This window comes from Ictidomys tridecemlineatus, chromosome 5 (assembly GCF_052094955.1).
Source record: "Ictidomys tridecemlineatus isolate mIctTri1 chromosome 5, mIctTri1.hap1, whole genome shotgun sequence".
NCBI classification, from domain to species: domain Eukaryota; kingdom Metazoa; phylum Chordata; class Mammalia; order Rodentia; family Sciuridae; genus Ictidomys; species Ictidomys tridecemlineatus.
In genome coordinates, this window is record NC_135481.1 from 179,320,207 (window position 1) to 179,343,933 (window position 23,727).

The following is a 23,727-nucleotide window of genomic DNA, read 5'->3' on the forward strand; positions in this document are numbered from 1 at the left end:
GGCTTGAGAAAAGTAAATGAAATGGGTGCTGAGGGAAAGTGGGCTTGGGAATATCATAAGATGAACAGGAAGGAAGTCATGGCCAATAGTGAGAGACAGACGCTGGTCCATTATACATGGGAGGAATTAAGGGAGTTAGATGAAGTGGCCTATGAGGATTAAAAATGATAAGTAACATTCATTGAACTTACTCTAAATCAGAGACTCTCTTTATAATAACCACGTAGGGTTATTTTAAGGAAACTGAGACACAAAGAGATTAAGCAATCTAGTAAACAGCTGAGCCAGAATGTGAAGCCAGGTCTTCTGACTCCAGAAGATAAAGTCACTCTGGAGCCAAATTGTGGGCTCCGAGACCCTGTGTGACAGACCTCAAACTTGAACATGCGTCAGAATCATAGGAGGTGCTGATCAAAGCTCGTGTTGCTGCTCCAAATCCCCTAGTTTCTGGTTCAGAAGGTCTGGCTGGGGCCTGAGAATTTGCACACTAAAAGAGTTCCCAGGTGATGCTGCTGGGCCAGGGACCACATTTTGAGAACCATCCCTCTGCTTACTGATAGGAAAATAAGAATGGAAGGAAGAGAAGTGTTTCTCTTATCTGGATTATTGTAATGTCCCACTCTGATTCCTGAATTTTCCTACCTTCTAGCCAATTACTGTTAATCAGGGACAAATTAGTCTTCCTCAAGGCCAGCTCTAATCATGTCATGCCTCTGCCCCAAGGTCTCTGGTTTCTCTGCCACTGTCTCCCATTGCTGTCCAGTAGAACCATCTGTTACGATAAAATGTTCTAAATCTGCAGGGTCCCATATGGTGATCACTAACTACATGTGGCTATGAATTTTACATTTTATTCCATTTCCTTTAATTTAAATTTAAAAAGTCACATGTGGCTAATTGCTAGACAGTGCAGGGAACCACTTGGTATGTCATTCAAGGCTCTCTTTGGAACCATCTGCCTTTCCATCCCCAGCTTCAACCTCCATCATCCTAGCACCAGGCCATTGGCAGCCAGTTTCCGGATCCTACTCTGTCTTTCCCTACCACTGCTCCCTCTTGTTTTATGCTCTCTCTTCAGTCTGACTTGTTCTTCTGTCCTGCTTTTAATGTTTAATCCAAATGCTGCCTCTTTCTTGAAATCTTCTTTAACATTCTATTCTTTTCTTGTGACTGTTAGTGCCTTCTGTCTTATATTGTAATTGGCGTATCAGAATTCTATTTCTTTTATTGAACTATGAGCTTTTGGAGGGTGAAGATGTATTTCCTATAGCGAGTCCTCACTTCCTACCTCAGGTCCCCATGGTTACAGAGGAGCCTGATACATGTCACGAACCTCTGCACTGGGGCATTGGGGATACAGAGAGGATAATCTGAATATCCTATCCTCAAGCTGCTCGCAGCCTCCCACAAAAGTCTGATCCATGCCCAGAGAACCACTGAAGCCAATGGTTATTTTGGGCAGGGAGATAAAAGCCACAGAGGGCCCCGTTGGCAAGGGGAGTCCAGCAGGAGCTGCCTAAGCAGAAGGCTGTGTTTACACACACAGACGGCTTCTCTGCCCAGTCTGGCCTGGTGAGAGGAGACGAGAACATTCAGACATTGCTGCCTGGCTTCCTTGTGAAGTTGGGGATTAACTGGTGGTGCAGAGGCTGATCTGACCGTCTGGTCCCTGCAGATGGATGGATGAGGAGAAGGTTGCAAAGAACTACAGAGCAGCGCCAGCTTCTGGAAGCAGAGTGTTGCCTGGGTGGCACCTGGCCCAGGAGTGTCAGTGCAAGTGCATTTATGATCTCAGCTACTGACAGCAGGTGAAATTCGACGGGGCCTGGCTTGGGGGTTTAATAGGTCTTCAGACCAGTCCCTATTTGAAATGAAAAGATGATTGAAAAGCAAAAAACAAATAAAAAGCACCTTGCAAGCTTCAGACTCTAATGCTAAGAGTATTTTACATACTGAAAATCCTTAGCATATATTCATCCCTGGGACAAAAACATATTTTAAAAATAAATGTGTGTGTGTGTGTGTGTGTGTGTGTGTGTGTGTGTGTCTGGGAATTGAAACTCTCCTTTTTTTTTAATTTTGAAACAAGGTCTAGCTAAGTTGTCAGGGCCAGTCTTGAAGTTGAGATTCTCCTGCCTCAACCTTCCAAGTTGCTGGGAGTGCAAGTGCCACCAAGTCCATCTAAAATATACTTCTTTATCGAACTTATAATATAAATGCAGAAAAATGCACAGATCATAAATTAATACATACTACACCAGGTGCAGTGGCACATGCCGGCAACATCGGCAAATCGGGAAGCTGAAGCAGGAGGATTACAAGTTTAAGGCCAATCTCAGCAACTTAGTGAAGCCCTAAGCAACTTAGTGAGACCCCCGTCTCAAAATAAAAAATGAAAAGGACTAGGGATATGGTTCAGTGGTAAATCGCCCCTGGGTTCAATCCCTAGTACCAAAAAAAAAAAAAAAAAAACCTATTTGTGTAACTGTCCCCTGACAAGAACTAAAACATGCCAGTGTCTCCACAGTAAATTTTTGTAAAGCCAACTTTTATACAGGGTTAATGAGGGTCAAACACAAGCTCTGTAGTCAGGTATGCCTCTGGTTGAATCCCGGGTCCACTGCCCACTAGCAGAGTGACCTTGGACTAGTGGGTATATAATTTCCATCTAACAGAGAAGTAAGAGATTTAAAATGGAAAAATCTAGGCAAATTGCAAGGCACAGTAGCAGTTAGTGGGGACTCTAATGCTGTCTGCAATGCTGATGCTGATTAATGGTGACGCGGCAGCCTCTTCTGACTCCTGGGACCACAGACACACACACACTGCTTTTCTACTGTTGCCTCCCTGTGCTTCCAGCCTGTGTGCAATGCTCTCCAAGATCTCTTCTGACTGCAAGGAGTCTGTGATGCTGTAACCATGGAACGTTGGCTGACACCTCAGGCTCTCGATGGCAGGCTGGTGGACATCTATATCTAGTGGGAACATGACTAGATCTTTCATGTTCAGGCCCTGGGAATGTGGTTCCCAGACCTCTTAGAGGAGGGCTCATTTCCCATGGGGTGCTGGAAGTACAGGATCCATTAGGAAATGTAGCAAGGAAGAGTCTGGTTGGCAGAACTCAGCCTCAGAGGTGTCCTGGCATCCTGGTGAACTCCTGACTCCCACTTGCTCCCTGGCCTCTGGCTCTAAGAGTGAAGGTGACCCAAGGGACACTTATTGTGCACATATTATGAGCTGGAAACTGAGCTGGGCCTTCATGGCATGAAGGGTGCAGAGTGGCCTTTAAGGCTCATAGTGCAATGGAAGGTTGAGACCCTCCAGTACACCACACAACTGGTGCTGGCGGGCAGGGTGCGGGGGGCAGGGGGAGAGGCCAAGAGGTCATTTCTAACTAGAGGGGTTGCTGCAGAGAGGAGGGGAGGAAAATAGGCTTCCTGGAGGATGCCTGGAAGAATGGCCGTGGGAAAGTCTCCCAGGCGGAGGGAAGAGATGTGTGAAAGCGAGCGGCTGGGCAGGGCCTCTCTGACAGAGCACATCACATGGGGTCTGAGGACGAGGCTGAAGAGCCTGTAGGGACCAGGCTGGGAAAGGTCTTGAGAGTCAGGCTGAAGTGCTGGAGTTGCCTCATCTGAGTGGCCAGCCACTGAGGCTCTTCCATCGGGAAGCAGAGTGGAGCAGCTCCTTGATGTGCCCTGTGGAGACCTGCATTGTATTTAGGCAGCACTGTATGTCGTCGATTGCCCAAGCCACCAGAACAGGTGGTGGGAGCCTTTGGGATGCCCAGGCCAGTGCCAGTCCTGGCTGTGCGAACTGAGGAGTGTGATGTAAGGGCGGCGGTAAGCGTCCCACCTTTGAGAAATGACAGTCTTGTGGAAGTCAGACAACTGAGCCCAAAATATAGAAAAGGAAACAAGGATGAGAGGAGGGTGCCGCAGGCCAAGAGGCAGAGATGGGTTGGGGGAATATGGGTGGAAGAGGTGGAGGGGGGTGCGGTCCTCCTGGGGGAAGACAACCGTGAGGATGTGAGCTTGGAGAAACTAAAAGCACTTCAGGGGCATCATAGGGGAGCTACCTGTGGTGGAGAAGGAAGCACTGAGCATGTCAGTCACGCTTTGTGGGTACTCTTTCATGTCATCCTATAGCAGGGTTAAGAGGGGGTGCTGCTATTATTCCCACTGTACAGAGGGAAACTGAGGCTCGGACAGGGTAAGGCCTTGCCCAAGGTCACACAGCTCCTGTATTAAAAGAGTGTCCCCATCTCTAGCCCAGCCCTCTTCCTAGGGAAATCACTGCCCTCAAAGCTCTCCTACCACACTGCACTAGGGATGGATAGTGCTTTGTGTGGCCCTCGGCGCAGTTTGGAGGCATCATCAGCATCCCACACTAGAATAGGTTCTCATGCAGGAGCATGTGGTTCTCACAGTGTAGCCTGGAAGGTTCCTGGGAAAAGTGAAGTCCTTGCTGGCTGCAGCGTTTTGGGAAGGTTTCTTAGAGGCATCAAGAGGAGCTAGATGGGGGCTGGGGTTATAGCTCAGGAGCAGAGCGCTTGCCTTACACCTGTGAGGCACGGGGTTCGATCCTCAGCACCACATAAAAATAAATAAAATAAATAAAGATATTGTGTCCATATTTTAAAAAATCTTAAAAAAAAGAGGAGCTAGATGGGGAAGGTCCCTGCCAAGTGGGTGCTGCTGCTTGTCTACCCTGCTTGTTTCCCCACCCAGACACAGTTGCCCTGCAGTCCATCCAGAGAGTGCCAACAGTCAGCGAGAACAGCCTTGCCCAGGCAGAACTTGCTAGGCCTGTGGGTCATGCTGCTCTGAAAAGTTTGGCTCTGGTAGCTTCCTCCCTCTGGCCCAGCTCTCAGCTGCCTGGGGCTGCAGCTCAGCCCACCCAGGCCCTACTGCCCTCTGGGAAGGGGGCCAGATGCCCTGCAGCTCTCTTGCCCTAGAATACCCTGTGCCCCATGACCTCTCCTTTAACTCAGCTGGGCTTAGCTATCCCCTCCTCCAGGAAGTCTTTCCTGATCCCCATGGGCTGGGTTAGTACCCACCCAAAGAACTATAATGTGACCTCACATGCAATTTAAAATTTCTAGTAGCCACATTTTTCTAGCAGCTAGGCATGATGGCAGGTGCCTATAGCCCTGTAGTCCCCAAACTTGGGAAGCTGAGGTGGGAGGAGCCAGAAATTTGAGATAACAACCTGGGCTATGTAGTGAGACCCCCATCCCAAACAAAACAAAAAACAATAAAACATACACACGACTAAAATGGAACAGATAAAATTATTCCAATGATGAATAGAAAAATTATTGAGATATGTTCTTTTTTATTTTGCCACGAAATCTTCAAGATCCAGTGTATATTTTACATTTAAGCATGTTTTAGTCTGCATGCCACTTTACAGGTAGGTGCTCGACAGCCACCTGTGGCTGGTGACTACCATATTGGTTAGCATAGCTCTGGAGGCAGGGAGAAGTTTGTAAGGGTTGGAGCTCAGAGAATGGCATCAGGTGGATCTGGCAGTCACATCCTGGTCCTGCCATTTACTAGCAAGGTGAACTCTGACAAGTCATTAACCCAACTGAGCCTCAGTTACTTCAGCTGTAAAAGGGATTAGCAAATTCAGTGCCAGAGAATTGTTTGGGTGATTAAACAAATGAATGTGTGCCTAGTGCCAGGCACAGAGGAAGTGCTCAGAAAACAGCAGTAAGATGAATTTTACAGTACTCTTTGATGTGCTGGGTTATTTGCCTTTCTCCCTGCTGGGTTGATTGTGAATTCAAGGGCAGAGACGCTCCAGTTCCTCTTTCCCTAGTGTCCAGGGCTTGGCTCTGTGTGACCATTACCACTTGCTGAATGACAGATTGAGTCCTTTAACTGAGACTGCCCCTCACCCCACCTGCCCACCCAGAACAGAGTGGCTGGGAGTCCTGAAGCCACCGACTACCTCTTTGCAAGTCGCTGCTTTTCTCAGGGTCTTGATTTCCTCCTTTGAAAGGTCAAAGGGGCGCCCTGCCTGAAATATTCGGTTCAGTCTTGACCCCACCAGCGACCTTGGGGCCCTGTGGCTGACAATTATGTGTTTCACTTTCCCAGTGGAGAGAATCACTTCCATTCATCTCTTCCTATATTCTGGACTTTTGCACCTTCAAGTTCCATCATGTAGGTTAAAATTTAAGAGGAAAGAATTTCTCCTACCTCGTAGGCAAGAGCAGAGAGGGGAAAGGGGTCCTGTCCTTTCTCATCTGGCAGCATTTACTCCTCCTGTCACAGTAGCCCAGTGACAGATGTGGGATAGGGAGAGTTTCCTCCCAATTTATAAGTGATAAAATGGGCTCAGAGAGGTCAAATAACCTGCCCAAGTAACATAGAAAGAACTGGTATAGTTGGGTACTGTGGTGAATGTCTGTAATCCCAGCAACTCAGGAGGCTAAGGTAGGAGGATCGAAGGTTTGAAGCCAGCCTCAGCAATTTAGCGAGGCTGTAAAGCAACCTAGTGAGACCCATCTCTAAATAAAAAAAAAAAAAAGATAGAGCTGGAGATGTGACTCAGTGGTCAAGCATCCCTGAGTTCAATCCCTGGTACTGGGGAAAAAAAAAAAAGAACTGGTACAGGCAGGGTTAGAAGCATTCACATCTAAGGAATGGAAAATCCCTTCTTTGTGGGGTGGACTCCTCTTCCCTTATGTGGGCCCCTGGCATTTCTCCATGGGGAATTGAGGCTTTCAAGAGATATGGTCTTGGGTTGAATCTTGTTCCTGTGCCTCATTTTCCCTGCATAGGAAAACTGGATAATAGAAATAGAAAAATAATCATAAAAAATAACAGAAATAGAACTAATAATAATCACAGAAGAAGCTCAATTTTTGGTGTGGTCCCATTGACCGGAAGTGAATTGAGTCCTTTGGGTATAAATTCAGAATGAAGTCTGAGAACATCCTGCCTTGGTCCTGGAGTTATCCTGGGAAAGTGAGAGGCTCCTTGTGGCTGAGAAGGATGGGAATGCAGCCCTGCCCCAGGGGATGAGGGGCGTGATCCCTTCTGGAGAAGGGAGAGGGGAGGGGAAGCAGGGAGGAATTGAGTAGGAGGAATGGGGAGGGCCTTGGCTGTGTGGCCCAGAGCCTCCTGCCCACAGGAACTTGGGAGCCCGTGGCTGGCAAGGCCAGCCAGCAGAGGACAGGAGAGTGAACCTGGAAACAAAATACCAGCAGGCAGGCAGTCGGGAAGCTTTCAGCAGACGTGCATATGGAACAGTAAGTTCACCTGGTGTAATTCCTAAATTTGATGGATTCTTTCATTCATTTGTTTGAATAAAGGCATGTGAACTGAACTCACTCAGCAGGTACCCAAATGACAGTGACTTGCCCAAGGCCACACTTCTGAGGGCCTGTGTGGGGCCTCCTGAGGTGCTGAATTTAAAGGCCAGGAGATAAAAAGGAGATCTTTTAAGGATGCCTGGTTCTTTGAGAGTTGGCCTGGGCCAACTGGACCATTCTCCTGTCTGGAAGGAGGGTGAGTCTTCCAGTGCTAGGAGCAGCTGGCTTCTTTCCACTCTTGCCCACGCCTGAGCCTAGTGGGCAGCAGGGAGAAGCCGTGCTTGGGATACCTGATGAAGGAGTTTTTCATGTTTATCTTGGAGGGGAGAAGGCCTGCCTTGGGGTTGGGGCAAAAGGACACAATGGCTATGTTGAGTTCTCTGAGGGGTTCTGGGAAGAAGGCATAGCCTCATCTGTGGAGGCCCTGGGGTGGGACCAACACCTAGGGAAGGGCACCATAATGGAGCAGCCACTTTGAGAGGGAAGTGAGGAAGGAGGGAGAGGCCTGTTCCTGGAGTGTGGGATGAGCAGAGCAGAAATGGATAACCCCCTGGTGAGGTTGAAACTGAGCCAACTGCAGCATGGGGGGACAAATGGCTCCGTTCACATATGGATGGCTTTGAACCTCTGTGGCTCTCAGTGCTATGTTGCATAACAGTAGCCAGCACACAGTAGGTATGCAGAAATGACTGGAAGAATGAAAGAAGATATGTGTATGCCTGGGGCTGGTGTGATGGTTAGGGGGTAGGGGTCTGTGGGCTGCCAGTGTGGGCAGAAATCTTTGAGAATGTTGTGGGTTGACCTCATCTTCCCCAGGCCTTCCCCATAAACTGGGGCCCTAGGGACAGGCACATCCCACTCCTTCATTTTTGCAAACTGAAGCTGAAAGTAAGGAAGCAACTTGCTAAGGGTACTCACTCAACCAGGGGCAGAGCTGGACTGCCACCCAGGACCTCTGCCCTCCAGGGTTCTTTACTTAGAGGCCCCTGCCTGTGGGTTGAGTAAAGGGGGATGCCCTGGTCCAGCTGGCTTTTTGAGTTTTAACAGTGCTGGTAGACGGGAGGAGCAGGGCTTAGCTTGGTTTTGAGTCATGACCTGTGGCACAGACCCTTTGGCCATCACTTACTCCTTCCTGGAACCTGGACGCATACCCAAGGTGCCTCCCTCCTCCACGGGAAACACACCTTTACACAGGCCCTGCTCCTACTAGTTCCCTAACGTTTAGGGTCATTGTCACCAGCCGCAAAGGCTCAGAGGATTCCCCTGATAGGGGAGGAGCGCCGAGTGAGTCCCAGGCAGGTTCTGCCCTGGGATGTGCTTGAAGGGGAGGTGAGGGGATCTGACTCGGGTGGGATGGGAGGCCCACTGAGGCTGAGTCACCCCTTCTGAGTCAGGGATCCTCCCCTCTTCCTCTCTCTTCCCCCTCACTCTCTCCAAGGAGCCCCCACCGGAGCTTGGCCTGGCGAAGAGGCCGGCTGGCCAGGGCCCGGGTGGGGGGACCGAGACAGCCCCGCAGTGGCGGCAGGCACCAGGAGGGGGTGGCCTGGGTGCCAGGGAGGGCGGGGGACGGACGGGGAGGCGGCGGAGAGGAGGCGGAGGCAGGGGCCGGGCTGCGCGAGTGTGGAGGCAGGCGCACCGCCGCCCCTGGGCTGGGCGCGGAGGCCGGGCGGGGGCGGGCCGCGCGTCGGGCGCCGGGCCCGGGGCTGTGGGCACTGTGCCCAGCCCCCGGCGCACGCCGACCGCCGCCGCCGCCGCTGCTGCTGCAGTCGGCATCCATCAGCGGGCGGGGGTGTCGCGAACAGGCTGCTCCGCAGAGCCCGCCGCGGCCCGCGCGCGCCGCCCCGCCCCGCGGCCTGCCGGGCCCGAGGAGCCGAGGGGCCGCCCCTCGCCCAGCCGCCCGAGATGGGGACCCCCAGGCCCAGGTAGGCACTTGGGGGCGGGGGGCTCAGGTGGCATTGAGGTCGGGACGCGCTCCATCTAGGCCCAGCCTCCAGTCCCGGGAATCCGGGTGCGCCCCAGAACTGAGTTTGCTGGCTGTTGGACCCCTGGCCGGTGTGGGGGTGGTCCTTGTTGTTCCTCCCGCCCTGCACCCGTCCCAAGACCCCCGAGGAGGTGGACTGACTGGAGGACGAGCCGTTGCTGGGTGCTGGGCTCCGGCGGTGGGCCCACTGTCTTCTGGAAGGCCACTCTTGCTGCCTCCTCTGGAGGCCCAGGGTTCTCTGGATTTCTCCTCCAGGCTTCGGATGCTGCAGTTCTGCTGTCTTGGCTGGAGGTTGGATGCTGGGGAGCTCTCGCCCTCATCCTCACTCACCCTCAGCCTTTGGTTATAGAACCTTCCACACTCTGCACTCGCTTCCCATCTCACCTCCTCTCCAAGTCCCCCAGAGCAGGGGGCATGAACCTTTGCCCTAGGACTTTTGTGACTCTGGCTTGGCTCTGCCCTGGTCAGCATCTGTCCCCACTGATTACAGGGAGAGGACTTGTGTCTGGTACCAGTTGTGCCTGGCACCTACCTGCACACTTGGGGAGGTCTGGGATCCCCAAGAGGCTGGGGTCTGGGGACTGGCAGGTGGGGGGGGGCGACTATAGCCACCAGAGTATTTATTGGATGCTGTGGCCATGAACTGGCACAGCTATATGGGCCAAAGTGGTCCATGGGGACTTCGAAGGACCGGACAAGGACTAGGAAGGAGTTCTGGGATGCTGGCCTCTCTCCACTCCCAGCCATGATTTGTGCTTTAGCCCAGAGCTCTGAAAAGCATTGGTGGGGGAGAAAGCACCACCACGTGTTCCCACCGTCACTCCTGGATCCACATGTCACCTCCTCTGCACCCCAAGGTGGGTGGGAAAGAGGGCTAGAATTAGGATTTCTCCAGGACTGTGTGGGGTCCAACTGCGCCATATCTCCTCTTCCCCCCAGCATTTAGGAGTCTTCCAGAATCAGCAGCAGTTGGGCCAGGTAGAACCGAGGACCAAGACGGTGCCCTTAGAAGCTCCTGTCCCAGGCAAGGGTGTGGAGCATGGAGGTGCTGTGTGCCTGCAGCCCACCGGTGCCTCCAGATGGAGCCTGCGGCAGAGGCAGCCTGTGCCAGCCTCCTTTCTGAGCCTTTGTGGCCCAGCCAGGCTCTGCCAGCCCCAAGCAGGGATAGAGCTGGCTTCTGCTGACTGTGCTGGTCCAGAAACCTGTGTATGATATTTGTGGGGTCTGGTGCGTGATCACTGGGATCTCAGGGGCACCTCAAGGCAGTCCAGGAGGGTATCAGTGTTGGGGGCATTGTTCCTGTTAAAATTTTGTGGCAGTTCCCTGGGCTCAGCTCTGTGCGCTTCTTGAAGTGTTCCTTCCATAGAACTCCAATGAGAATAAGGCTGGGTCCTAAAATCCTCACTTTGTAAATATTGAAAGGTGGATGGAGGCCTAAGGAGGAAGATTGACTTGTCCAAGGTCACATAGCAGCTGAGTGGGAGAGCCAGCACTAATGTATCCAGGACCTCTTCCTCTGATCTGGGGTTCTGACAGCCTGCTTCCCTGCTGCTGTGGCTGTCCCCCACATAGACTCTGCCAGGAATTGGACATTATAGCCTAGAGCCTGAGGCTGCCTCTTAGGAGTGGCTTTATTCTGCCCTACCATCTGTCCCCTCTCAAGGTGAGCAAGAGAGGACAGAGCTGCCTCCTAGTTTATGGCCAGGGCTGAGAGAAAGGGCAGCCAGTGGCCCTGGACCCTCTGGGACTACACAGAACCTAGAAGATGCCCTGTGCCCAGGGAGATGTTCTAGTCCTGAGCCTCCAGAGGGCAGTGGAGAGGGTACATTGACTAGACAGGCTGAGACAGGAAGTACCTCTAATAGGCTCCATCTCTGTGGGCCCCTTTCTGGGTTTCTTTGCCCCAGTTGTTCAAAGGGGATGATAATCTCTACCTGGAGAGATATCAGTGATTATGCAATCAGAGCGATGGCATACATTGGATGCTTACTGTATGTCATGTGCTGCAATACATGCTTTGCATCCTCTCACAGCAACCCCATCAGATTGCTGCTATTTTTATCAACTTTTTACAGATGAGAAACTGAGGCTCAGAGAGGTTATGTTACCTGCCTGAGGTTTCACAGCTGGAAAGTGCGGCTGTCTGAGTCCAGAACTTCTCTATTATGACATTATACCCCGGGGCAGTGGTCTGGAAGTACCAGCTTGGTGTCCAGCAGGGCTGGGTCATTGACTGGTGGCTCAGGGCAGGTCTAGGTGGAGAGGTCTGTGTGCTGGGTCTGGTGAAGTAAGGGTGGTTCTATGGCCTGAATACTACTGAAGTCCTGGGGGATAGAGATAGAGATACTGGCTGGGAACCCTCAGAGAGGAGCCGGCATTGGCCTGTGTTGTGGCCAGAATCCCCTTCGAGTGGGGGTACTTAAGACTGTCTGCTTCCATTGCCTCTCAGGGTAGATAGATTGGCCACTTGCCCCCTACCACATTTAGTAGGGTTTCAACCAGCAGAAATCACCTGGGTAGGAATTTGGGGGCACCAGCCAGAACTGTGAAGAGGAGGTCCTGTTGTCAGGGACCTCCTGGGTGGATGGGTGGAGGTGGGAGCAGGCTGGCACTGCTTCCTTTGTGGGCAGGAGGCTGTAGATAGAATAGTGACAGCTGGAGTTTATTGAGCACTTACTATGTGTAAGTGCTGGGCTTACACCTACAAGTCATATAGTCTTCACAAAACCTGTGAGGCAGCTATTCTTCTCATTTTAAGGATTGAAGAATTGAGGCTTACAGAGGGAAAGACAAGCTCAAGGTTGCACAGCTAGGTGGTGGGGGAGGCAGCCTGGGTCAGAGCCATGTTCCTGATGACCTGCACCTTCTCAGAGGTCATATTTGGTTGTGTTCACTTTGAAACAATCACCCATTTAAATGCATTCCATTCCTCCGAGGCCTAGCTGGGAGACCTGGACATGACAGGGCAAAGATAAAGAACAAACTATTGTACCTGCTCAACATGGATTCCTGTTTTGGTGCTCAGGAAAGCCTTTAGGAAAATGGGGGCCATGGAGCTGTGTACTGAAGGCTTAGTAGGATTTGGTAACTGTAGGGAAAGGATGCCCACTGAACCAGGTCAGAGGGGAAAAGAATCAGGATGCCTTTGAAGAAGAGTGGGTGGTGTGTGTGTGTTGCGGGGGACAGGTAGTTTAGGGGCGAGGCAGGGAAAGCAGGGAGGTGACTCAGAAGGTCAGCTTGTGTTTGGGTCTTCATTGAGGTTCTGTTCACAGCCCTCTGTGTACTAGCAGTGTGGCCTTGGGCCTCAGTTTCCTCATCTGTGAAATATGGATGAACGCACCTATCTCATAGGGACTATGCTGTGGCTGTTACATAAAGCCCCTCATACAGTGCTGTCACGTCGCAGGAACTCAATAAGCATTACTCCTCTCCCCTGCCATCTCTCTTAAATGTCAGGCTGAGGTGTTTTGGCTTGATGTGAGCCTGGAGGCTCTGGGGACCTTTGTAGGGTTTTGGTCTTCAGAGGAGCATGACAGAACTGGGGTTTGGGAAGGACCTTTAGGCCGTTGTATGACCTATAATGAGGGGGTGAATTGTGACCTTGCAGAGAAGCCTCATCTAAGGGACATGGAAGGCTCAGGAGGGAGGAAGGTTAAAACTTGCACAAGATGTTCCTTGGATAGCTTGCCAGGATGTGGGAGGAGCAGGTTGGAGTGGGGAAGACCCCGGGTCAGGAATTCAGTTTGAAGCTTGCAGAGTGTGAGAAGACGGTCTGGTCTCCCTTCAGTCTTTGGGAAGATCAGGCGGCTCCTTCTTTGAGCATCTGGGTTTTTTTTTTCTTTTGAATTATTTCCTTTGGATAAATCCCCATCAGAGCCTCTCCATAATAGCAGCAAATTGGGACTAAATGTCCAACAATAGGAAGATGATTGAGAACGTTTTGGAACATTCACTGGATAAAATAATATGCAGTGGCGAACAGCCGCAGAAATCCTTCTTGCAGAATATGCAGCCGTATCCTGGCAGAGCTCTTCTGCATCCTTTGTTCATTTCATGCTTTTATGACTGCCTGGTGACAGAGGCAGGGGTGGGGGGTTAGATGCTTACTGATGAAGAGTTGAGGCTAACCTCTAATCTCGAGGTCAGGGTTTTATTCATGGTCCTCACACTGATGATCAGCAGATGCTTGTCCAGTGAATGAGTGAACCAAGCAGAGGGGAAGTGACTTGTTCAAGATCATACAAGTTATATAAGACTCAGTACCTGCCACATTCTTGCCATATTCTTCTTACTACTTGGTACAGATGTTTCTCCATTTACTGTAGAGTTGCATTCCAATAAACCTATCCTAATTTGGACACATTGTAAATTGAAAATGCATTGAATATACCTAGCCTACTGGGCAACACAGTGGACTGTTGAGTATGGGCTATCCATCCTCGTGATCAAGTGGCTGACTCGGAGCTACAGCTCGCTGCTTCTGCCCAGCATCCCAAGAGAGTATCCTATGGCGTATTGCTAGCCCAGGAAAATATCAAAGTTCAAAATTCTAAGTGTATTTTCTACAGAAGGCGTCTTGTTTTTGCATCATTATAAAGCAAAAAAAAAAAAGAAAAGAAAATCACGAATTGAATGTCATCAGTTGGGACCATTTGTATGTGTGAGGGGAGTAAGATGCAGAGGTCCCAGTGAGGACTTGGGATTCGCACAGACCAGCACTTCAGTCTTATTTCTGTCCATACCAGTTGTGAGGCCTTGGCAAAACAGTTCTCCAAGCCTCAGTCTCTCCTTCTGTGATGTTGATAGTCCATGTACTGCTTTTGGAGTTGTCGTAAAGACTTCATGCATTAGGCACGTAAAACTCTTGACGTGGTACATAGCACCATGGTACATGGTACATGGTATATGGTACAAAGCACCTCGAACCTTAGCTGTCATGGAAATGATGTCATAATGTGAAAATATTTCTGGTACAATTAATGTTAAGTGGGAAAAACCCATAAAATTGTGAGCATTCAGGGCTGGGGTTGTGGCTCAGGGATAGAGCGCTCACCTAGCACGTGCAAGGCCCTGGGTTTGATCTTCAGCACCACATAAAAATAAGTAAATAAAATAAAGGTATTGTGTCCAACTACAACTAAAAATTTATTTAAAACAATTGTGAGCATTCAGATTACAGTGGTATAAAATTAGGTGTGACCATAGATGTAGACTGGAAGAAGTTGAGTTATGGCAAGTATCATGGAATAAATAAGATTGATCCAAACAAATGTTTCTTTAATGTTATACTTATTTTTCTTTAGTTTTAATTACAAAATAAATTCATGAAAAATCCTAATAATTTGGAAATGTATTCTCCCTTGAGCTATACCAAAATCCTGCTCTCCAGAAGTAGCAATGATAAAACGTATCTTTCCAGGATAGTGTCTATACTTACATAAACATGGAAACAAGAATGGTCTTTTTATAACTTGAATGTTTAATCCATGTATTGATAACCTTTCATGTCAATAAATTTGTATTTTCATGTCATGAAAGTCTATCTCAAAAATTCTCATGGCTGAGGGTGTGACTCAGTGGTAGACTGCTTTTCTAGCATGTGCAGGTACCTGGGTTACATCCATAGTACTGCCCCCCCCAAACCCAACAATAGTTGTGTAATGCTCTATGTGTGTGTGTGAGTGTGTGTGGGTGGGGGGCGGTATTAGGAATTGAACCCTGATGCCTGCTAAGGCAAGTGTTGTACCACTGAACTACATCCCTAGCCTTTTAAAATTTATTTTATAGGTTCTTGCTAAGTTGCCTAGGCTGGCCTTGAACTTGTGATCCTCCTGCCTCATCCTACTGAATACCTGGGACTATAGGCATGTGCCACCAAGCCCAGGTATAATTATTATTATTTTTTGTACTGGGGATTTAATATAGGGATGCTTTATCAATGAGTCACATCCATAGCCCTTTTTATTTTGAGACAGGATCTCACTAAGTTGCTTAGGTCTTGCTAGGTTGCTGAGGCTGGCCTCAAATTTGTGATCCTTCTGCCTCAACCTCCTGAGTCGCTGAGATTACAGGCATGCACCACTGCACTGGCTGTAATTAATTTTTAATGGATAAGTCCTAGATAATTGGGCCAACCTTCTGTTGATAGAAATTTAAACTTGCTTCCAATTTTATTCTGTTCTAACTAATACTGACAATGAACTCTCATAGTGTTTAAACAATTAATGAAAATCAAGTGAGAGAAGAAGTTTGAAACCATGAGACTATGAGAGTTGCCCTTGAAGGGTTGCTGCTTCTGCTCCCTTCTTTTCCCTCCTCTCCTCTCTTCCCAGTGGAAGATGGCCTGCTTGGAAGAGACTGTGTGTCTCTGTTACCCTCAAAGGGTGTGGATATTCCTTCTTTCGGACCCCTTCTTTTCCTTACCCAGTATAGAACTCACCCGTGAAAATTTCAAATTCTCTTAGGATACTGTAAGCTGCTGGGGTCTTGCTGCTGCTCAATCTCTAAGTGTCCTTGGACAGATTCTTTGTGTTCCCTGGACCCCAGTTTGTCCATCTGTATGGTATGCCTTGCTGATCAGAACCATTGCTACCACCTGCTGAGTATCTGCTGTACGTCAAATACTGTGCCAAGAGAACTTCATGTGCATTATCTTGTTTCATTCTCACTAAATGCCTTTGAGATGCAGGGGTTATTATTCTCATTTTCCCTGATCACATTGGCTCTCAGAGAGGTTATGTACCTGTCCAATGTCACCAACCCTGTGGAGTCAGGATTCTAGCTCTGCCTCCAAAGTGGTTGATTGGTGAGGTCTAAGCAAAATGGGGATTATAAAAGATCCTTTAAATTGTAAAGTACCCTGCATGTGGGAGGGATTGATACTGCTGTTAGGATTTCTACATCCAGAGCAACGGTAGCTTTGGTTACATGGTTTATAGCAAGTTGGAGGTCGTGGGATGTAGCAGGACTTGGGGGGAAGAATGCTGGGCTCTGGGCCAGTAGACCTGGATCCTAGTCCTGGCTGTACTCAAACTGAGTGGCTTTGTGACCTTGACCAGCTGAGTTGACCTGGGGAATAAAGCCCCTCTGCCCTGAGTGGTCCCAGAACAGCAGGATGAGTTAAAGCCCGGAAGGGAGTATTCACGTACTTCGCCTGGCTCTCTGGGGATGCCTTGCCAGAGGGAGGTCTGGGCTGCCTCCTTTGCGTCATCAGCATGGTCCAAGCAGGAGGCACTTCTTCTTTCTGATGTCGTTACTCTGCAGATCTGGGCTGTCACGTGGTCCCCGGCCCACAACTGCACCTCGGTCTGTGGCTGTGCCGAGCATGTGAAACTTTTGGGCAAGAAGCCAGTGCTGACGGTAGCAGCCTCTTCATATCACTTGGTTTTATTTAATGCAGTGCCCATGGGTACTGCAGGCCTTGAGAAATTGTCACCTCTCTAGTGCCATGTCCAGCTAGACCTGAGCACCCACTGGTAAGTGGACTGTGGTTCAGCTCCCTTTTAGATCTTGGGGCCTGACTGGGAGGGGCACAGCCAGCACCCTCCAGTCATTTCATTCACATTCATCCAGAGAGGGTGACTTGAGGAAGCACATGTTCCATACAGGAGGAGCCCCTGTGGGAAGGGATCATCATTAGTGTTTGGGAGAGGAGAATAAGCCCCATAGCGCACTCTCTGTTTTTTCTTTTCATTCTTGTTTTTCTTCTCTGGCTTCTAAAGTAATACATAATAGTAGAAAAATTGGAAAATACAGAGAAGAAGAAAAACAATCCTGCATTTCCTCCTTCCAGGGAATGCAATAGTTAATGTTAGTCTCTGGACTTAAAAATAAAGATGAGAGGATCTAATGTCTTGTAGCACCAACTAGAGGGTTTGGTGACATGATCCAACTCCGTTTTCACAGTGGAATTGTCAGGTATGCAAAGTTATCCTCATGCTTTTACAGATGAAGAAACTGAGGCACAAGGAGGTTCAGGGACCTGCCAAAGGTCTTCCTTCATCATCTTTATCTTCCCTTTGTCATCCTAAGTCTCTTAGACCGTGCAGCCTCTTCCCAGGCTCCCCTCCCCGATTCATACACACTTCGTGCCAGGTGGTGTATCAGCAGACTCTGGCAGAGAACAGAATTCTCCTCAGATGCTTCAGCTGAGGAGATGTTAATGCAGGTGTGAGCAGGGTTGAGAGAACCCTCGGGGGTATTGAGGCACCCACAAACTAGCAATGAATCTGTCTTCCACTCCCAGCCTGAATGAGTAGAGAGAGGGAACAATGTTACCTGTACTCCATGATGGCTGGAGCAGGGCAAGGAGCTGTCACAGTGGGGCTTGGGGACAGGGAGGGGGAGTTGGGGAAGGTATACTCAACACATTTCTTCTTCTGCCCTCTGCCCTCCTGCCAGCACCTTCTGTTGGTCAAACTCAAACAGAAGCAGCAGGAAAGAGTCTCAAGGGACAGATCAATGGGTCAGCCTCCACTTCTTTAAGCAGGACATGGATCTGGGGATGCAAATGGAGGTACCAGCCTAGGACGCGTTGTCGCAGGGGGAAGGAAGAGATGTACCCCCTGGCCTCCCAAAAAAGAAAGCAGAGTTGTCTTGGTAACTGTACTTACTGAAAACATCAAAACAAAAGAGTTTTTTCTGCCTGGCATTCTCTTGGTTCTTGGTGCCTCCTGCTCTCTGCCCACTCCCCCCCACTCCTGTTTCTCCCTACTTCCTTCTTTCTGTTCTCTCTCCCCTTCTTCCTGTTGCTACCTCTATTCTCATCTGGTTCAGAATTCCCAATAACATCTGGGCAGAAGTCTTTGGAGGCTTCCATGTCAAAGATTTAGAAGAGACAGCCTTTCTGTATAGGGAGTGACTTCTCATGGCCGTGGACCCACGCAGCTGTGTGACCTCATGTCGTTCTGCTCTATGTGTGTGTGCAAAGACATGCTTCTCAGATACCCGTCATAAGCATCTGTATCATTCTATCCTCCGTATTTGGTGGGACTTTAACCATGGCTCTCAATCCTTCCATTCTCTGTAATACCTTTAGCACCATGGCATTACTCTGTGGAGGACCGGAGTTCTTATTTCTGTTTGACAGATGAGGAAACTAAACTGATAGTGAGAAAGAGGTGATCAGGTAGGAAGTGGCAGCATGGAAACAGGAAGCAGTCATACAGATTCCCAATGCAGCTCTTCCCAACGTGTTTGCTTTTCAGTCCTTAGCTAGCTTCTCCCCTGGGAGAAATTAGTATGAGTTGAGCCACTGAGACTGCTGAAATGCCATCTAGTGGGAAGGACTTGGGAGTCAGAGAGACCTGGCATGGCCCTATGACCTTGGGTAAATCATTTGGTCTCTTTGAGCCTGTGTGTTCTCATCAGTAAAATAAAGAGGATAATGTTAGGGATTTGGATGGAAAAATTGGGTGCTTAAAGATCTGAGAAATCTTCGGGAGAGGCTGGCTGGCTGGGAGTCATGAAGTTTTCCCAAGGTGAATGCAGTCCTGGTGAATGCATCCCAGAATTCTGGCACTGTCATTTATTAGCCATGTGATCTTGGGCAGCTTGCTTAACTTCAGTTCCTCCTTTTGTAAATTGGAGATAATAAGAGTACCTATTATAGGTTTTTGTGAAGATTAAATAAGTTAGTTAATGTACTTAGATCAATGCCTGGCAAATAGCAAACTGTATAAATGTTAACTCTGTAGACTATTAATTTAGTTGTTGTGTTTTAAGACAAGGTCTCACTATGTTGTGCAGGCTGGCCTTGAACTCCTGGGCTCAAGTGGCCCTTTTGCCTCAGCCTCCAGAGTAGCTGGGACTAGAGGTGCACAATGCCAGGCCCAGCTAAATGTTGACTTGGTTGTTGTTATTTGTGAAGAACTGTGTTAAGCCCTGGAAAGAATGGCAAATGAGACAGAGATCTTTCTGGAGCTTTTATTCTAAAGGAAGATTAGAAATGAGTAAGTAAATTTGTCAATACGTATAAGTTCAGTTTGTGGTGATTCCTATGAAAACAGACAAGCAAACCCAATATGCTTACTTATAATGGAGACAGAGTTTCTGTCTGAGGTAATTAAATTTTTTGGAAATAGATAGTGGTGATTGTCGTACAACATTGTGAATATAATTAATGCCCCTGAAAAGTGTTGTACTTTAAAATGATTAAAAATGGAAAAAAAGGCAAAACCAAATAAACAATTTAGCATGCTATAACCTAAAAGATAGGGAGAGGGATCCATTTGAGACAGGGTGGTCAAGGGGCACACATAGATTTGCAACTTGAAGGTGAGAACTGTCACACCAAGAGTGCAGATGAGCTCACTATCCATCCAGAGGGATCATTAAGGACGAAGCCTCAATGCAGAGGCAAGCCTGGCACAGTTGAAGAACAAACAGAACGCCAGTATGGCAAGCTCCCAGTGGTGGTGGCGGGGTTGGGAGGCCGTAGGGGACTGGCAAATTGGACCTGGTGCTGGAAAGAGAGACAGGGCCATATGCAGAGGCCTACAGCTTGCTATTGTGTTTTATTTTGATGCAAAGCCATCGGAGGGTTTGTTGGTCATTGTTGTTGTTTTGTGGTACTGGGGATTGAACTCAGGGTGCTGTACCACATCCTCAGCCCTTTTGATTTTTTATTTTGAGACAAGGTCTCCCTGTGTTGCTGAGGTTAACCTCAAACTTGTGATCCTTCTGCCTCAGCCTCCAAAGTAGCTGGGATTACAGGTGTACACCTGGCCGGCCATTGGAGGTTTTAAGGAGGACGTCCACCTGGAGTTTTGAAAGAAATCCTTGTGGATGCTCTCTGAAGAGTAAACCCTTGGTGTGGCCACAGGAGCAGGCTGGGACAGTCATCCTGGTGTGAGCCAGTAGTGGTTTGGACCTGAGCAGTAGCTAGGAATGAGGGTGGGCGATGGAGAAAAAGATCAAATCTGAATTACTGGGCTCAGAGATGCTGACTCATGTTAACCCTGATCAGAAGGCTAACCAGATGCCCTTGATTCATTTTTTAAAAATATTTATTTTTTAGTTGTAAGTGGGCACAATATCTTTATTTCATTTTAATGTGGTGCCGAGGATCAAACCCAGTGCCTCACATGTGCTAGTCAAGCGATACCACTGAGCCCCAGCCCCTGTCGATTCATTTTTTTTTTTAAAGAGAGAGGGAGAGAATTTTTTTTAATATTTATTTTTTAGTTCTCGGTGGATACAACATCTTTTTTTGTATGTGGTACTGAGGATCGAACCCGGGCCGCACGCATACCAGGCGAGCACGTTACCGCTTGAGCCACATCCCCAGCCCCTGTCGATTCATTTTTAAGAAGAGGTACAACTGCTGGGCCAAGTGGGTATTGCCTCAGCAGGGCTGGGACACCCTTTCCCTGCAGGCCACCCAGATGGAGATCCACAGTGTGATAAGGCTTCTTAGTGCCCTGGAAGGTGAACCAGAGGAGCCAGATGGTGGCTGCAATGTTGCAGAGTCTCAGCTGCTGGCAGTCTGCTGGGCCAGCCCCAGCCCAGGCCAGGCCAGCACCCCTGACAATGCTGGGCCCCTCTCCCCAGACAGGACTGGCGCGGGTGCTGTCAGCATTCACTTTTCTGGCTGACCTTTCCTTTTTCTAATCCCATGCATTCAGCCTTTCATACATTGGTGTCATCAGTCTGGCCCTGCTGGCCTCTGTCTCCGAGTACATCTCTTGCTGCATCCATTTCTGCCTTCAGTTTGCTGGCCAGTGCTCGCTGAGGCTTCCATTACTCGTTTAATTCTGTTTTCCTCTGTTTTACTGGGTGCACACTATGCTAAGTGCTCTCTGTGTTATTTTCCTGAATCTCTATCCCTACCCTAAGAAGGAGGGAGGAGGATCTCTATTTTATAGACAACACAACTGTGGCTTAGAGAAATGAAGTCACTTGCCCAAGTTCACAGAGTGAGTATTGGAACTTGGCTTTGGGATCTCCCTGTGCCTGACTCCAAAGTCTGTGCTTTTAACCACCGAGCAGCAGGGCCCCCTGCCCTGCTGTGCTGTGTGGGATCTGTGAATGACTGTGAAGTCTCTGGCCTGGCTCTGGCCCACAGAGGTGCTCAGTGGTGGGAGTTCCATCCTCCTCCAGCAGTCAGAGTGACATTCTTGACTCTTCTAAGCTTGCTCTCACCACCCCAGCTCTTTCACTTCTCCCAAAGTCCAGCCTGTCCCTTCGGCCAGGACGTCTGGAGCTCCCCTTTACAGGGTTCTCAAGGTATCAGAATGCCAAGGTCTCTTCTGTTTCCTGCACAGCCCCCTTGGCCCATCTCTAGGCCTTTGCCCAAATGGTGACTCAGCTCAAAAGCCCTCTCTGCCATCTTCTGTCTAAACACTCCTAACGTCACCTCTAGCCCCTATCCTAGATGTCATCTTTGGAAACTGCAGGCCACATTATTAATCATCAGGTCCAGGCTCTTCTGAGAGGCTGATACATACACTAGCAAATCTAAGTCACAACATGCCATCTCCTGGGACAGTGTCATCCTCTTGTTGCAGCAAGCTCCATGGGAACCAGCACGTGCTTCCCCCAAGGATCCCCACTGGGACCTGGCCTGTCCTGCCACCTAGCAGTTTCCATCAGTCTGTGCTGACCTGGGCCTGGGCAGATCTGTGCTCATGTGGCCAGCTGTGTCAGAAGCCAAGGCCAGGTCCTTGGCTCCTTCTTTGTGGCCTAGTGAGAGAACCATGTTGCTATCCTTGGATTAGTCAAATAGAGATTTCATCATAGGTTTTAGATAAGATACTGCATTTTTCTTTTTTAATTCCTAAATTAAAACCAAATTTTAATGGACTTTCTTTATCTCTTTCTAATCCTGTGATACCAAGCCATGTACATCAGAAAAAAAAATTTAACCTTTAATTTTTAAAACAATTATTTAAGGAGCCCTGCAGGCATGGTGATGCCTGCCTGTGGTTCCAGCTACTCAGAAGGCTGAGGCAGGAGGATCATTTAAGCCTAGGAGATCAAAGCTAGCTTGGCCAACATAGTGAGAACCCCATCTGAAAAAATAAATTAATCAATAAATAATTCAAGGAATCTCCAACTATAGTAGAAAAATCAAGAGCTACATTTAAATTGAAAGAAGCAAAAAATAGCAATCTGTAACCAGAAATAACCATTGGGTAATACATTTTTACATTTTCTATGTAGATGCTTCTTGACATAGCACAATATTATAGCCTGAAAAACCCAGTGTAAGTTGAAAATATCATAAATAAAAAAATGCATTCAAGGCCTGGGGATATAGCTCAATGGTAGAGCACTTGACTAGCATGTGTGAGGCCCTGGGTTCAACTCTCAGCACCACATATGAATAAATAAAATAAAGGTCCATCAACAACTAAAAAAAAATTTTCACCTACTGAATAGCTTAGCTGAACCAAACTTCAGTGTACTCAGAACACTTACATTAACTAACCTATAGTTGGGCATGATCTTCCAACACAAAGCCTATTATATAATAAAGTGTTACAAATTTCCTGTCATTTTTTTTTAAAAGAGAGAGGGAAGAGAGAGAGAGAGAGAGAATTTTTTAATATTTATTTTTCAGTTTTCAGTGAACACAACATCTTTATTTTATTTTTATGTGGTGCTGAGGATCGAACCCTGCGCCCTGCGCATGCCAGGTGAGCATGTTACCGCTTGAGCCACATCCCTAGCCCCAAATCTCCTGTCATTTATTTATTGTAAAGTAAGAAGCAAAATGGTTATCTGGGTATGTTTTCACATTGTCATAACTTCAAAAACATGTAAGTTGGGGCTGGGGTTGTGTCTCAGTGCTCGCCTAGCATGCACGAGGCACTGGGTTTGATTCTCAGCACCACATAAATGTAAAATAAAGATATTGTGTCCACTTAAAAAACTTAAAAATAGATAAATCTTTAAAAAAACATGTAAGTCGAACCATCGTAAATTGGGGACCATCTGGATCTGTGTGTGTATTTTAATTAAAATAGGACTCATCTGTATAAACTGTCATGTCCTGTGCTTCGTCATTCAAACGTTGCCCAGGATTTTCTGTATCCTTTTTTCTTCCACTTGCTGAGAGGATGAGGGATCATTTGTCCCCTGCCCCTGGCCGTGGGTTCAGCCTGCACATCTTGGTGTTCAATTGGGCCTGAGTGCTTTTTCCTTCTAGGTGTGTCTGATGGGGTTTGCTTGAGGCAGCCAGGTGCAGAGGAGAGAAAATGGACCTGGAGTTAGGAACTGGGAAGTCAGGCAGCTGGGTGGGAAGGAGAGTGGATGGAGGAAGAAGAGGAGCCCTGTCTGAGGAGGTGACTGTCATTCAAGTTTCTCGCTCTCTGAGTGTCACCTGTAAAAGAAGAGGAATAGATTTAATTGTCTCAAAAGACATCCAGCTCCTCTTATCGGTGGCACTGTCTGCAGCAGGCTCTGCTGGAGACACACAGGG

General features: G+C 48.5%; 1 protein-coding gene across 6 annotated transcripts in view; it reads left to right on the forward strand.

The window, feature by feature from the left end:
- The window catches only part of Epb41l1 (erythrocyte membrane protein band 4.1 like 1), a 122,008-nt gene that overhangs the window by 45,016 nt on the left and 53,265 nt on the right, over positions 1–23,727 (forward strand). Inside the window, exon 1 of one of the 6 annotated variants that reach the window (XM_021729534.3) lies at positions 9,007–9,246. The exons of 4 other annotated variants lie outside the window; for them this stretch is intronic. The gene's annotated coding sequence lies outside the window, so the exon portion shown is untranslated. Of the gene's footprint in view, positions 1–9,006; positions 9,247–15,092; positions 15,190–23,727 lie in introns of those variants that run through there. One more of the 6 variants, XM_078051720.1, reaches the window with a different exon arrangement.